The following is a 17,402-nucleotide window of genomic DNA, read 5'->3' as shown; positions in this document are numbered from 1 at the left end:
GCTCGGCCCAACGCGTGAGGTAGTCGCGAGTCAATTCGTTGGGCCCTTGGACACACAAGGAGAGCTATCGGGGCTTGGGAGCCTGCTTGTATGTGCTGACGAGGTTGCGTATGGAGGCTTCAGTGAAGTCTAGCTAGCTGTTGACACTGTAAGGCTTGAGGCTGTTGAGCCTGGTGCGCGCCGTGCCTTGGAGCATGAGGGGCACATATTTTACGGCAACATGCCTGTTGCCGTTTGCGATGCTAACCGCGGTGGAGTAGTCGATAAACCAATCTTTCGGCTTCACGGAACCATTGTACTTGGGTGTGTCTCTTGGGAGTGAGAACCCTTTGGGAAAGGGCTCGTCGCAGATGCGGGGCCGAAGCAAGACGGGCCGACCTCATCTTCTTCTTCCAGGGCCAGGGATCACGCAAGGGGGTCAATCCGGTGGCGGGCATCATTCTCGCCGACTCCTTCACGGCGACCCAGCCGGCCGCTGAGGGTGGGATGCGTGACAGGCGGCGGGGTAGGGTATCTCTCCCCACGAGGCGGAGGAGGAGGGGGGTTGCCCCGCCACTCTATGGCTCGAGGGCAGCCCTCTGCGTCATGCTCGATGGAGATTCGAGTCTGGCTGCGGCTGGCAGCCGACTCTTTTTCTTTTCTTGCGCGGGTGTTGCCCGTGGTCGGGGTTCGGGACGTCGCGCCATGTTCTCGGTGCTGTGGAGGACTTTTGGCGCGGACGCTGGCTTCATGCCGCTCCGTGGCCGCGTCGATAAGTTGCTGGATGCCTCTGGTCATGTAGGGGAGCTCGTTAGGCCCCAGCCCATTCAACTCGTCTGCGTCCGCCTGGGCGCCGCGCAAGTTCTCGGGAGGCGTGGCATAGACAGGGCGGTCTGCTCCCAGCATGTCGGCGATAGCTGCGCCATGTTTCTTGATGATGACGACGCGGCTCGGCCCGTCGGGAGGCGGCGTGCCGAAGGCAGCACGGTCGACCTCGCATTGGTGAGCCTCGGTGAGGCGTCTCATGGTGGCAAGCTTCTGGCCCTCCGCAACGAGGGCGAGGCGGCGCGCCTCCAATGTCTTGGCATCCGCATCGGCCGGGACGGGGACGGACAAGTCGTGCAGCGCCGTTTGCAGAGCGTCGTGGGCGTTTTCGCCTGAGGGGGCACCATGGCTGATGACCAGTACCTCGGTGATGGCACTGCCGCTCCTGTCGGCTCGAGGAAGAGGGTCGTTGATGACCACCACGTTGGTGGGGAAGGCGTCAAAGGATGCCGTGTCAGAGTCGACAAGCATCGGGTCGGTGGAGCCAACCGACTCAAAGTCCGCGGCGAGCTCGCCGGAGACGTGGAGTTGGTCGAGGAGGCTGACGAGGTGGCTCTCGGGGCAGTCTGTGCCCGCGTCGGATGCGGGCTCGTCAAAGATGCGGGCCTCGCTAAGAAGATCGGTGAGGCAACTTGCTGCGCAAGCGTCGACGACGTCTTGCAGCACGTCAGGGCAAGCGCCATCGGGCGAGCTGGGCTGGCTACGCACATTGGGAAGGAAGAGGGTTCCCGTCCAGAACGGGTCTTCGGACGACGGTGCACCTGGCCCCACGGTGGGCACCAGATGTCGGGTGGTTGGTGCAACATATGCCAAAGGATGGCTTATCATTGTGGGAGCCAATAAAACATCGCCGGTGCCTGGAAACGGGATAAGGTGAAGACATGCATGCCGGCGAATCTTACCCAGCTTCAGGGCTCTCCATGGAGATAACACCCCTAATGCTGCTCTACGGGGTCTCCGCATGATCACTAGCTCGATGGGTAGCTAAAGAATGCTCCTTGAGATGTTCGGTGAAAGGATGAAGGAGGGCCAGGCCAGCCCGCTCCTCTTCTCCTTGTGGTGTCTAAAAACTATCCAAAGAGCGATCTCCCCTGCATGGGAACCCTGGGGGTTTATATAGGCCTACCCCCAGGGGTACAATGGTAATCCGCCTGGGCATGGGCCCTGGCCGTCTGTGTCTACGCCCGCCGGCTTCTCCGCGGACTGCCGACCCTTTGATCGACAGGCCGGCCCCACCGCACGGGGGTCCTGTCGGAGGCTGGTTACTATTACCTTGCCCTTGGTGATGATGGCTTTGTCGTCGTAAGCATGGCTATAGTGCCGCTGCGAGGCGGCTCATCACTGTAGCCTTACCTTCTCTTGTCTCCTCAATGAAGCACCTCCTTGGAGGGAGAGAGCTGGTCGGCTATTGGAAGTCGGCCATACCCTTGGTCGACTGTGGGAAGCCTGGCCGCCTTTGGGATCTCCCTGGCCGAGGGGGCTCGCCACCCACGGGTCATACTGACCGCTCGCCGTGGGTGATGTCACGGTCATCGCGGCAACAGTGCCGCGTCGGACGGGTGATGGTCGTCCCGTACGGTGCACTGTGGCCATGCATGCGCCGTGATTCCGGGGTGGCAGGCTTTACTGTAGTCACGCCCCGTCGTGTCGCCGTTACGTGGGTGCAGACTCTGAGGGCAAGATCTTAGCCACCTGCTGAGGGGCCGGCTCCTGGGAGTCAGCCTTTTCATGGCTGGCTTCTGGAAGTCGGCCTCCTCGTGGTCTTGTTTCTCAAAGATTTCAGGGCTAGGCCGCCTTTGCGCAGCCAGCTTGAGAGGTAGCCGTCTGGGGGAAGGCGGCCCCATGTCTTGGACGCTTGGAGGCTTGATTGGCCTATAATTTCTATGAAGTGCTAGGGGAAGCCGGCTAGGCTACCCGTGGTCATTTACTCCGACATCTAGCCGTGCTCCATCTTCACCACACAATGTATTTAAATCATGCACAACCCCAATGACAAGCCAAGCAATTCTTTCATACTTTTGATGTTCTCAAACTTTTTCAATCTTCACGCAACATATGAGCGTGAGCCATGAATATAGCACTATAGGTGGAATAGAATGGTGGTTGTGGAAAAGACAAAAAGGAAAAGATAGTCTCACATCAACTAGGCGTATCAACGGGCTATGGAGATGCCCATTAATAGATATCAATGTGAGTGAGTAGGGATTGCCATGCAACGGATGCACTAGAGCTATAAATGTATGAAAGCTCAACAAAAGAAACAAAGTGGGTGTGCATCCAACTTGCTTGCTCACGAAGACCTAGGGCATTTGAGGAAGCCCATTGTTGGAATATACAAGCCAAGTTCTATAATTAAAATTTCCCACTAGTATATGAAGGTGACAAAATAAGAGACTCTCTATCATGAAGATCATGGTGCTACTTTGAAGCACAAGTGTGGAAAAAAGGATAGTAGCATTGTCCATTTTCTATTTTTTTATTTGGCCTTTCTTTTTTTGGCTTTCTCTTTTTTTGGCCTTTCCTTTTTTGGCCTTTCTCTTTTTTTGGGACAATACTCTATGAATGATGATCATCACACTTCTATTTATTTACAACTCAATGATTACAAAGTATGACTCTATATGAATGCCTCCGGCGGTGTACCGGGATAGCAATGATGCATGAGTGACATGTATGAAATAATTATGAACGGTGGCTTTGCCACAAATACAATGTCAACTACATGATCATGCAAAGCAATATGACAATGATGGAGCGTGTCAGAGTAAACGAAATGGTGGAAAGTTGCATGGAAATATATCTCGGAATGGCTATGGAAATGCCATGATAGGTAGGTATGGTGGCTGTTTTGGGGAAGGTATATGGTGGGTGTATGATACCGGTGAAAGGTGCGCGGCATTAGAGAGGCTAGCAATGGTGGAAGGGTGAGAGTGCGTATAATCCATGTACTCAACATTAGTCATAAAGAACTCACATACTTATTGCAAAAATCTATTATTTATCGAAACAAAGTACTACGCGCATGCTCCTAGGGGGATAGATTGGTAGGAAAAGACCATCGCTCGCCCCCGACCGCCACTCATAAGGAAGACACTCAATAAATAAATCATGCTCCAACTTTGTCACATAACGGTTTACCATACGTGCATGCTACGGGAATCACAAACTTTAACACAAGTATCTCTAAAATTCACAACTACTCAACTAGCATAACTCTAATATCACCATCTTCATATCTCCAAACAATTATCGAGTATCAAACTTCTCTTAGTATTCAATGCACTTCATATGAAAGTTTTTATTATATCCCTCTTGGATGCCCATCATATTAGGACTAAATTCGTAACCAAAGCAAATTACCATGCTGTTTAGAGACTCTCAAAATAATATAAATGAAGCATGAGAGTTCATCTATTTGTTCAAAATAAAACCACCGCCGTGCTCTAAAAAGATATAAGCGAAGCACTAGAGCAAACAAGAAACTACTCCGAAAGATATAGTGAAGATCAATGAGTAGTTGAATAATTATTTAACTATGTGAAGACTCTCTAACATTTAAGAATTTCATATCTTGGTATTTTATTCAAACATCAAGAAAAACAAAATAAAATAAAATGACGCTCCAAGCAAAACACATATCATGTGGTGAATAAAAATATAGCTCCAAGTAAAGTTACCGATGAACAAAGATGAAAGAGGGAATGCCTTCCGGGGAATCCCCAAGCTTAGGCTCTTGGTTGTCCTTGAATATTACCTTGGGGTGCCTTGGGCATCCCCAAGCTTAGGCTCTTGCCACTCCTTATTCCATAGTCCATCGAATCTTTACCCAAAACTTGAAAACTTCACAACACAAAACTTAACAGAAAACTCGTAAGCTCCGTTAGTATAAGAAAATAAATCACCACTTAGGTACTGTTGTGAACTCATTCTAAATTCATATTAGTGTAATATATACTGTATTCCAACTTCTCTATGGTTCATACCCTCCGATACTACTCATTGATTCATCAAAATAAGCAAACAACACATAGAAAACAGAATCTGTCAAAAACAGAACAGTCTGTAGTAATCTGGATCAAACGTATACTTCTGGAACCCCAAAAATTCTAAAATAAATTTCTGGACGTGAGGAATTTATCTATTAATCATCTGCAAAAATAATTAACTAAATACCAATCTCCAATAAAAAATGCCAGCTAATCTCGTGAGCGCTAAAGTTTCTGCTTTTTACAGCAAGATCTCAAAGACTTTCCCCAAGTCTTCCCAACGGTTCTACTTGGCACAAACACTAATTAAACACAAAAAACACAACAAAAACAGAGGCTATATAATTTATTTATTACTAAACAGGAACAAAAATCAAATAACAAAAATAAAATTGGGTTGCCTCCCAACAAGTGCTAACGTTTAACGCCCCTAGCTAGGCATGATGATTTCAACGATGCTCACATAAAGGATAAGAAATGAAACATAAAGAGAGCATCATGAAGAATATGACTAGCACATTTAAGTCTAACCCTCTTCCTATGCATAGGGATTTTGTGAGCAAACAACTTGTGGGAACAATAATCAACTTGCATAGGAAGGCAAAACAAGTATAACTTTAAAACTTTAAGCTCATAGAGAGGAAACTTGGTATTATTGCAATTCCTACAAACATATGTTCCTCCCTCATAATAATTTTCAGTAGCATCATGAATGAATTAAACAATATAATTATCACATAAAGCATTCTTTTCATGATCTACAAGCATAGAATTTTTATTACTCTCCACATAAGCAAATTTCTTCTCATGAATAGTAGTGGGAGAAGACTCAACAAAATAATTACCGTGTGAGGCATAATCCAATTGAAAACGAAAATTATGATGACAAGTTTCATGGTTATCATTATTCTTAATAGCATACAAGTCATCACAATAATCATCATAGATAGCAACTTTGTTCTCATAATCAATTGGATCCTCTTCCGAAATAGTGGATTCATCACAAAATAAAGTCATGACTTCTCCAAATCCACTTTCATCAATATAATCATCTTAAATAGGAGGCATGCTTTCATCATAATAAATTTGCTCATCAAAACTTGGGGGACTAAAAATATCATATTCATCAAACATAGCTTCCCCAAGCTTGTGGCTTTGCATATCATTAGCATCATAGGTATTCATGGAATTAATACTAACAATATTGCAATCACGCTCATCATTCAAATATTCAGTGCCAAACATTCTAATGCATTCTTCTTCTAGCACTTGAGCACAAGTATTGGAATCCTTATTCTCAGGAAAGACATTAAAAAGATGAAGCATATGAGGCATATTTAATTCCATTTTTTGTAGCTTTCTTTTATAGACTAAACTAGTGATAAACAAGAAACTAAAAGATTTGATTGCAAGATCTAAAGATATACCTTCAAGCGCTAACCTCCCCGACAACGGCGCCAGAAAAGAGCTTGATGTCTACTACACAACCTTCTTCATGTAGACGTTGTTGGGCCTCCAAGTGCAGAGGTTTGTAGGACAGTAGCAAATTTCCCTCAAGTGGATGACCTAAGGTTTATCAATCCATAGGAGGCGTAGGATGAAGATGGTCTCTCTCAAGCAGCTCTGCAACCAAATAACAAAGAGTCTCTTGTGTCCCCAACACACCCAATACAATGGTAAATTGTATAGGTGGACTAGTTCGGCGAAGAGATGGTGATAAAAGCGGTATATGGATGGTAGATAAAGGTTTTTGTAGTCTGAAAAATATAAAAACAGCAAGGTAACTAATGATAAAAGTGAGCACAAACGGTATTGCAATGCTAGGAAACAAGGCCTACGGTTCATACTTTCACTAGTGGAAGTTCTCCCAACAATAATAACATAATTGGATCATATAACTATCCCTCAACATGCAACAAAGAGTGTAACACCCCAAAAATTTACCAGGTTTTAGTTATTAAAATTTTGCCAAGAGTTTAAATTTTTTGCATGCAAGTATATCTCTGTTGATTTCAAAACTTTTCTTTTAATATTAAGAAATTTTTCCCAAGTGGATCCTTCCAAAATATATTGGACTTATTTTCCCTCTCATTTAAAAAAACATCTCTCAATCAGGAGATTTATTTATAAAATTATTTCACCCTGAGCTTTATTCATAAAATGACTTGTTTTAAAATTTGGAGCTCTTTTTGAACTACAACCATTTGATATATTTAACTAAAAATTTCACCAAGGTTTGGAGATATCATGTGATGTCTCTAAATCACTTTTGTGCAATAATATATTTCATTCATTGCATATTTTGAGCTCTACACCCAATTTTCTTCTCTGGTCCAGAGAGCAATTTTGCACTACAACCCTTTTAAATAATTCTTTCTAGCCTCCACCAAAATTATGGGATGTCGGTAGAAACATATCATTCCATTATATGCAAAAATCCAGGCTTGTTCTTTGAAAACTTTGAGTGAATCAACCTCTTTTCCATTCTGGTCCAATTTGAGGATTTGTACAGCAACCACCATTTTAGTTGCTCCTATATCCATGATTACTTTTTCTACTGGTAGTCCCCCTTGCCAAACCCTTAAGTCCAGGAGAGTGGACCCATTGGATGATTCTAAGTGCTTGCAACAATGCCATTTGCTTTCTGTCCAGAATTGAAGTTTTGCAAAACTTGCACTAACAAGTTTCTTCATTTGGCAAACTAACCTCACCACCCTCTTGTGAATCCAAAGAGACTAGGATCTGGAAATTTTGGCCACTCCAAGAAATGCCTAAATGCCCTTAGCATTTTGTCAAACACCTTATGGGCATGATCTATTTTGACATGAGTTTTTGTTTACACTGTGAACTTAATCCCCTGACCAGACCAGCATGTCCAATGGTTTTGCCTTAGACTATAACCCCACCCTGCTAACTTTCTTGTGGTTTGGAGCCCCCTAACATGCCATAGCATTTCGTCGAGCACGTCCCGTGCGTGCACTGGGCGCGCCCAGAGCGCGCAAATTGCAGCCGCGCGCCCGAGCCGACACGCTGCCCCCCCTGGATTTTGGCCCGCTCTGCAGCACCTCGCCACGCACTACCCTCCTCACAGCAACGCGCCAAGCCACCCTGGCAGCCTACAGCGCCGCCGACAGAGCTTTTGGCGGCACACCGGCGGCCGCAGCGCGCCTCTGCCGCGGTTGGCGCCGCCAAAGCCACCCGGGCTTGCCACCTGCCCCAAGGAACAGCGCAAGCTTATCCTCCGCTCGTCGGCTAGCTCCCGTCGTCGCCACGACGCCCTGACGCTACAGGGAGGCGGTTCGCCATCGTCCTTATCGCCGGCCGCCGCGGAACAGCCTTGCCTCGCCTATATAAGGACCCCCTAACTCATCCGAGCACGCATGCAACCTCAGTCCACCTCCCTAGTTTCCCCATGGCAGCCAATCGACCTGAGGAGGTCGTCTTCTTCATCTCCGGCAACTCCTGCCGCCGCCACTGTCCCATCCATTCCAGCGCCACCAGGGCCTCTCCCTCCCATTTATCTTCACCAAGAACACCTCCTTCCTTCCAGGAACCCAACCCCCTACTTGATTTTGATCGGGAGCCATCGCCGCCACCAAATCACTTTGTCACCGAAGCCCCCCTCCGCCATGGAGCTCGCCGCCGGCGACTCCCTCCGTCCCCACCGGCCTGGCGACCACCGAGAGGACCGCCCTAGAGTGGCGGATCCATCCCCGCCCTCGGGGCCCCGCGAGGAGCCGCCAGTCGCCGGCGACGATCGCCGGAGCTCCGCCTCCGCTCGGGACAGAGAAAGAAGGGGGAAAAAGAAATAGGCAAACCTGACTAGTGGGCCCCCGGGACCCACTGTCAGTGTCTCACCGCACCGTCCACGTGTTTAAGTGAAGGCGTAATCCACCCCAGTACGTTTCTCCCGCTTCGAAAGCGTATTCCATTCTGAAACGTTTTTCTTTTTCTGTTTTATTTAAAATCAGATTTGACCAAAACTTTGACTGGTTATATCTTTTTAAATACAACTCCAAATGAAATGATTCTTTTTCCTACCTCTCTCAAATTTCACCTAGTTTATTTTAAGATTTATTTGAAAAAAATTCAGAACAACTTTTGGTGTTGTTTTTATTTTGTGTGTTAATTCTTTTATATTGCTAAAATAGGATTTTTGAAGAGAGGAGAAATGTTTCAAGTTTTGGAGTGCACCCTGCCTTTCCACACATTGAAGGCAAGCATTCTGAACCCCGTCATAATATTTTTGTGTGTTCGATGACACGTTCATAACATCACCTCACTTTGGAGAAACTTGTTATTTCATGTGATATGATCATATGCATGGGTGCATGTTATTGATTTCCATGCTGTTGGAAATGGACACACTTGTGATGATAATCACCCTCATGTGCCTTGCATGCATACCGGCAGGAACCCGGGAAAACCTCTGCCTTGGGTAGGCATGAGTTTGTCGCCGGTCTCCGTCGGGACGGTTATGTCTGGTATGGCATGGCAAGGTGATATGAGCGGTGACTCTGTTGGTTGAAATATATTCGTCATGCTAATCATGCAGGGAATACTTAAACCTCCTGAGTCGACCGTAGATCGAGTCTTGTGCCAGTAACCCCCATACTTGTTTCGTACTACCTCTCATCTCTACAGCAAGTAGAGTACGGTTCAGTAAGTTATCAACCTCTTTCTAGCACACACCGTACAGAGAGGCCATGGTGGAAGATACCGGTTGTAGCTGGTAGGCAGGCCACCTGGTCCGGGGGCATGGGTGTTTCCGGTTGGGACTGAGAGGGGAGGCCACCCCTTAGAGGGCGCGATATAAATTTGATCCCATGTTACGCGAGGTTGTAGCCTCCCCACTTAGAGTTTGCTTGACAGGTGTCGTGGGTGATTCCAGACACGTGTGAGTTAAGCTGGTGTGTGCAAGTTAGGTGTGTTTTCAACAAAAAGACCGTAGACGGAATTAGTCCCGATGGACTAAAGAAATCCGTTACACGTGGGTAAAGAGTACACCCTCTGCAGAGAATAAATCTATTCGAATAGCCGTGTCCATGGTTAAGGATTACAGTCTGGGATGGGTCAGGTGTCGGTCTTAGTGTCGGTCTTCGGAGGTGAAACTGTTAACCAGAAATGGAATTACTACTTGTGACTTGTGATAACTATGATTATTATTATTGTTGACTAACCTGTGATATTATTGTTATTATCAAGTATCTCTGGGATGGTTCTACCTCCGGGATATTCACTATGATTGTTTATTTTAAAGCCCTTTGTGTGGTGTCGCTCAGACGCCCGACTGTGGCATTTTTTTTAAAGCCCTTTATGTGGTGTCGCTCAGACGCCCGACTGTGGCATTTCTTTTAAAGCCCTTTATGTGGTGTCGCTCAGACGCCCGACTGTGGCATTTCTTTTAAAGCCCTTTATGTGGTGTCGCTCAGACGCCCGACTGTGGCATTTCTTTTAAAGCCCTTTATGTGGTGTCGCTCAGACGCCCGACTGTGGCATTTCTTTTAAAGCCCTTTATGTGGTGTCACTCAGATGCCCGACTGTGGCATTTCTTTTAAAGCCCTTTATGTGGTGTCGCTCAGACACCCGACTGTGGCATTGCTTTTAAAGCCCTTTATGTGGTGTCGCTCAGACGCCCGACTGTGGCATTTCTTTTAAAGCCCTTTATGTGGTGTCGCTAAGACGCCCGACTGTGGCTTTGCTTGTTATTTATTTCATAAATTTTAATACTACTATGTTATTGCAATTTTATAAATAACTTGCTTGCACGCATCAGAGATTTATTTATCTTTTGTGACTGTCGTCATGAGCATAAAATATTTTTCAGCACATCATTGTTATATTATACCTGTGTTCATAATGTTTGCGAGTACATTCAAAGTACTCACTGGCTTGTCCCTGGCTATTGTCTTGGCCAGATTTCTTGCGCGGAAAGGAGCGACCATGTTGAAAGCCCCAGAACCCACACAATGGAGATAGCAGCCTCGCGAAGATAGGAGTTAACCTGGTCAGCTGTTCCTGTTGGGAAATGGAGTCCCATAGACACTGATGTTTCACAACCCGCTTCCGCCATCAACCACTAGAAACCATTTGTTGTACTCACAGGCCAGAATGGCCTTGTGCTACATATTTTGTTTTCTGCTTGGAATTTCTGTATCAAGATGGAGCCTCATCAGCTAACAGTAATCCTGGGGCTGATGAGCACAACGGTCTTTTCTGGAAATTTATTACCCGGAAAACCGGTCGTGACAAAGAGTCACTCCAAAGTCACTAATAGCAGAGAACAAACGAAGAGATTATGGTAGGGTACGAAACCACCTCAAAGTTATCCTTTCTGATCGATCTATTCAAGAGTCCGTAGTAAAATAACATGAAGCTATTCTTTCCATTCAATCTATCATAGAGTTCGTACTAGAATAACACCTTAAGACACAAATCAACCAAAACCCTAATGTCACCTAGATACTCCAATGTCACCTCAAGTATCCGTGGGTATGGTTATACGATATGAATCACACAATCTCAGATTCATCTATTCAAACCAACACAATGTACTTCAAAGAGTGTCCCAAAGATTCTACCGGAGAGTTAAGACGAAAACGTGTGCCAACCCCTATGCATAGGTTCATGGGCGGAACCCGCAAGTTGATCACCAAAACATACATCAAGTGGATCAATAGAATACCCCATTGTCACCATGGGTATCCCACGCAAGACATACATCAAGTGTTCTCAAATCCTTAGAGACTCAATCCAATAAGATAACTCCAAAGGGAAAACTCAATTCATTACAAGAGAGTAGAGGGGGAGAAACATCATAACATCCAACTATAATAGCAAAGCTCGCGATACATCAAGATCGTATCACCTCAAGAACACAAGAGAGAGAGAGAGATCAAACACATAGCTACTGGTACATACCCTCAGCCCCGAGGGAGAACTACTCCCTCCTCGTCATGGAGAGCGCCGGGATGATGAAGATGGCCACCGGAGAGGGATTCCCCCTCCGGTTGTGTGCCGGAACGGGTCTAGATTGGTTTTCGATGGCTACGGAGGCTTCTGGCGGTGGAACTCCCGATCTATTCTGTTCCCGGATGTTTTTAGGGTATATGGGTATATATAGGAGGAAGAAGTACGTCGGTGGACCTCAGGGCTGTCCACGAGGCAGGGGGCGCGCCCAGGGGGTGGGCGCGCCCCCACCCTCGTGGGCAGCCCGGGATTCTTCTGGTCCATCTCCAATACTCCGTGGGCTTCTTCTGGTCCAAAAATAAGTTCCATGAAGTTGCAGGTCAATTGGACTCCGTTTGATTTTCCTTTTCTGCGATACTCTAAAACAAGGAAAAAACAGAAACTGGCACTGGGCTCTGGGTTAATAGGTTAGGCCCAAAAATAGTGTAAAAGTGCACAATAAAGCCCATAAACATCCAAAACAGATAATATAATAGCATGGAACAATCAAAAATTATACATAAGTTGGAGACGTATCAGTGGCCTGATGTAGATTTTTCAGGTCCAGAATTCCAGTTGCCAGTATTCTCCCTCTTTGTGTGAACCTTTCATATTATGAGAGAAAATGCATTAGAATTACTCCAAGAAGCATTATTATGCATAAAAACATTATAAAAAACAGTAGGTAAACATGGTGCAAAATGGACGTATCAACTCCCCCAAGCTTAGACCTCGCTTGCCCTCAAGCGAAAACCGAAATAGAAAAACATGTCCACATGCTTAGAGAGAGAGAGAGAGAGGTGTCAATAAAAACAAAATATGGACATAGAAGCATCATGTATATTATTATAACAGGAACAAACTTTATCATAGAACTTTTATCACATAACTTTTATCACAGACTTCTCATGAATAAGTAACAATTCATCACAACATCGAAGTATAAAGCATAAACTCTATTGAAAACCAACAAACTATGTTCTCAGTCAACTTTGCAACTACAATTCATCATGTTCTCAGGAAGGGTCATGTATTGGAGCCTTTTGGCAAGTACACATACTCAACCATCATATAGTTCTCTATGATTGCTAACACTCACCGCATACACATGAGCAAAAAGTTTCAACCGGACACTTAGAAAGATAGAGGCTTATAGTTTCGCCACCCAACATATTCACCTCAAGGGTGATGTCAACAATAATAACTCATGCTACCCATATCCAACTGGATATATGTGCCTAGATCTTTCCTCACCACATGGTGCTTGCCAAAAGAGAAAATAAAAAGGAATAGAGAGAAGTACTTTGACTCTTGCATAAAAGTAAATACATAAAGGTAAAATATAGGCCCTTCACAGAGGGAAGCAGAGGTTTCCATGCACTTTTTGGTTGTATGCTCAATCTTTTAGTGCAAAAGAATGTCACGTTATATTGCCCCTTGTGATAGCAACCTTTATTATGAAGTCTGTCGCTTTTATTCTTTTCCATCACAAGTTCGTACAACGCTCAATTTTCTCTTACACTAAATGATCTAACACTTTTAGACGAAATTTTTATTGCCTTATTGCATCGATGGCAACTTACTTGAAGGATCTTACTCAACCCATAGGTAGGTATAGTGGACTCTCAAAACAAGATTTGGTTTAAGGGTTTTGGATGCACAAGTAGTATCTCTACTTAGTGTAGAATTTTTGGCTAGCAAAGATGGGGGCAAGCACCACATGTTAAAGGGTCTATGACAATATAACTTCTATGTGAATATGAACAAACATAAATCATTACATTGTCTTCATTGTCCAACGTCAACAATTTTGGCATATAATATTTTGATGGGGGCTCACAATGAAAGAAGTTGTCCAAGATAGTGTATTTGCATGTGAAACTTCTCTTCCCTGATTAATTCTTTCATGAATTGCATCATGAACCAATGCTATGTTTGTCAATATCCAATAAATTTTACTACTTATACTCTTCCTTATGTGATGTCATTACTTATGATAAGATTAGCACATGATCTTTTTCATTTATTTCCTTTCTTTTATTGAACATGAAAGTAAAGAAAGGAAGACTCAAACTAAACTTTATTATATATCTCGCACACAATTGCAAGGATAGATCACTAATTAAGCAAACACTCAAAAAGAAAGGATCGAACTAAACTTTTATTCAACTAAAGAAAGATAACTAAGAATCGAACTAAGATAAGAAAAGGCAAAAGATAATGGGGGTGATACGATACCGGGGCACCTCCCCCAAGCTTGGCACAAGCCAAGGGGAGTGCCCATACCCGATACTCAAGTCTCCTTTGGTTATGAAGAATGAGGTGGTGAGGTAGTAGCGATCTTTTCTTCAGGTTTCCATGGTAGAGGCTCACCATCATAAGAAGAGGAGTGTGTGTCGAGAGTCCTGCAACTGGCAACCAAACTCATACCTTTAAACCTTGCCTCACATTCAAAGACTTGGTTTTGGAAATCGTAGATCTGGCTTTGGAGAAAGTTGATTTGCTCATTGAAGGTGAAGACGATGTACTTCATGGACTTCCCATCCACCCTGAGATCACGAATATAGTCCGCAATCATGAGGTGATTGGCATTGAGTCCATGTTCCACCATCCCCTTGCATCTGAAGATCTCTTGCTCCATAGCTTCAAGCCTAGCCTCCATGGTTCCTGTCCCTTTGGGACCCTAGACGTCGCGGATGTGGAGCACCCCTTCACGCATCTCAACAGCTTGAGGGTGCTACATCACCTCCCGCAAATATGGGTTGATGACATTCTCAAAGAACTTTGTCCTTGGAGGAGCTTGAAGCGGCCATGGTGAATTAGATCTATCAGAAAACAACAAGGAAATAAAACAGAAGATTTCTCCGTGATAGGGTGGTCAATAGGTTCGGGGGGTATATAAAGATTTTTTATCTTGGGAAACAAGCAAACGGAAGAAAAATAGAGTCCGGAAGGTACCCAAGGTGGGCACAATCCACCCGGGCGCGCCCTGGTGTCTTATTTTCCTAATTTTAATACATTCCAAAACTAACAGAAAATATTTTTGCGGATTTTTCGGAGTCCGTTTACTTACTGTATCACATACCTCCTCTTTTTCATGATTCTAGAGTGTTCCAGAAGGTTTCTTTTATGTGTTCTTCCAATATCATAGTTTGGGTAATATTTCTTTCAATATTAATGGGCATACCTGAGATATAATGTTTAATTTTTTCCCATTGACAACCTTCGGGTTAGTGCCTTCGGCATTATATATTTTTATGGCTCCAGATCGTTAGACTTCCTCGATAACATAAGGTCCTTCCCATTTAGAGAGAAGTTTTCCTGCAAAGAATCTGAAACGAGAGTGTTGTATAACAGAATATATTCTCCAACTTTGAACTCACGCTTTTGGATTCTTTTATCATGCCATCTTTTGACCTTTTCTTTAAATAACTTGGCATTTTCATAAGCTTGGGTTCTCCATTAATCTAGTGGGCTAGTATCAAATAACCTCTTTTCACCGGCAAGTTTGAAATCATAGTTGAGTCCTTTAATTGCCCAATATGCTTTATGTTCTAACTCAAGAGGCAAATGACAAGCTTTTCCATAAACCATTTTGTAAGGAGACATACCCATAGGATTTTTATATGATGTTCTATAAGCCCAAAGTGCACCATCTAATTTATTAGACCAATTCTTTTGGGGCCTATTGACAGTTTTTTGTAAAATTAATTTTATTTCTCTATTGCTAAGTTCAACTTGACCACTAGACTTAGGATGATAGGGTGATGCAATTCTATGGTTAACGTCATACTTAGCAAGCATTTTATGGAAAACACCGTGAATAAAGTGTGAATCACCATGAGTCATTAAATATCTAGGGACTCCAAACCTTGGGAAAATAATTTCCTTAAGCATTTTAATAGAGGTGTTGTGATCAACACTACTAGTTGGAATAGATTCTACCCACTTAGTAACATAATCAACACTAACCAAAATATGTGTATACCCATTAGAGGAAGGAAAAGATCCCATGTAATCAAAACCCCAAACATCAAATGGTTCAACAACAAGATAATAATTCACATGAATTTCTTGAGGCTTACCAATATAACCAATTCTTTATCGCTCATCACAAGATAAGACAAACTTAGGGGCATCCTTAAAGAGAGCAAGCCAATAAAAACCGGATTGCAATACCTTGTGAGTAGTTCTATCTCCCGCATGACGCCCTCCATAAGCTTCAGAGTGACATTTTCGTAGGATTTGTCCCTGTTCATGCTCAGGTACATAACGTCTAGTAATACCACCTACTCCTTTATAAAGCTGTGGGTCATCCCAAAAGTAATGTCTTAAATCATAGAATAATTTTTTCTTTTGTTGATAAGTAAAGCTAGGTCGTATATATTTAGCAACAATATAATTAGCATAGTCAGCATACCAAGGAGTGTTATGAGAAACATTTATTGCAACTAATTGCTCATCACGAAAACTATCATTAATAGGTTGTGGGTCATCAAGAATATTATCTAACCTAGACAAGTTATCAGCTACAGGATTCTCAGCTCCTTTTCTATCAGTGATATGTAAGTTTAGGTTTAGCATCTTTCTTTTCCATAAGATATTTTATAGCAGCATGATCGGTGTGAACAATCACTTTAGAATTAACAATGTAAGATCCGAATTTATCATAAGCAAACACAACTGCTAAGAATTCTTTTTTAGTAGTGGCATAATTGCGTTGGGCACTTTCTAGAGTTTTACTAGCATAATGAATAACATTTAATTTTTTATCAACTCTTTGTCCTCGAACAACACCAGCAACATAATCACTAGCATCACACATAATTTCAAAAGGCAACTTCCAATTAGGTGGTTGAACAATAGGTGCAGAAATTAAGTCTTTCTTAAGTGTTTCAAAGGCTTGTACACAATCATCATAAAAAACAAATGGAATATCCTTTTGTAAAAGATTTGTAAGAGGCCTAGAAATTTTAGAGAAGTCTTTAATAAATCTCCTATGGAAACCAGCATGACCGAGGAAACTATGAATACCTTTGATATCTTTAGGACATGGCATTTTCTCAATTGCATCAACTTTAGCTTTATCCACCTCAATACCTCGTTCAAAATTTTATGCCCCAAGACAATAACTTCATTAACCATAAAGTGGCACTTCTCCCAATTCAAGACAAGATTAGTTTGCTCGCATCTCTGCAAAACTCGATCAAGGTTGCTTAAGCGATCATGACAAGAAATTACGTAAACAAAAAAAATTCATCCATGAAAACCTCAACAATCTTTTCACAAAAATCAGAGAATATGGCAGTCATACATCTTTGAACGGTAGCAGGTGCATTGCATAAACCAAAAGGCATATATCTATAAGCATAAGTTTCGAACGGTCAAGTAAAGGTGTTTTTCTCTTGATCGGGTTGTGAAACAAGTATTTGAGAAAAACTAGAATATCCATCGATAAAACAAAAGTGTGTGTGTTCTTAGATAGTCTTTCTAGCATTTGATCAATAAAAGGCAGAGGGTAATGATCTTTTCTAGTTTCTTTATTTAATTTTCTAAAATCAATTACCATTCTGTATCCAGTGACAATTCTTTGTGGAATAAGTTCATTTTTATCATTAGGAACAACAGTAATACCTCCTTTCTTAGGGACACAATGAACATGAC

Source organism: Triticum aestivum, chromosome 3A (assembly GCF_018294505.1).
Source record: "Triticum aestivum cultivar Chinese Spring chromosome 3A, IWGSC CS RefSeq v2.1, whole genome shotgun sequence".
NCBI lineage: Eukaryota > Viridiplantae > Streptophyta > Magnoliopsida > Poales > Poaceae > Triticum > Triticum aestivum.
This window is presented reverse-complemented; position numbering follows the sequence as displayed.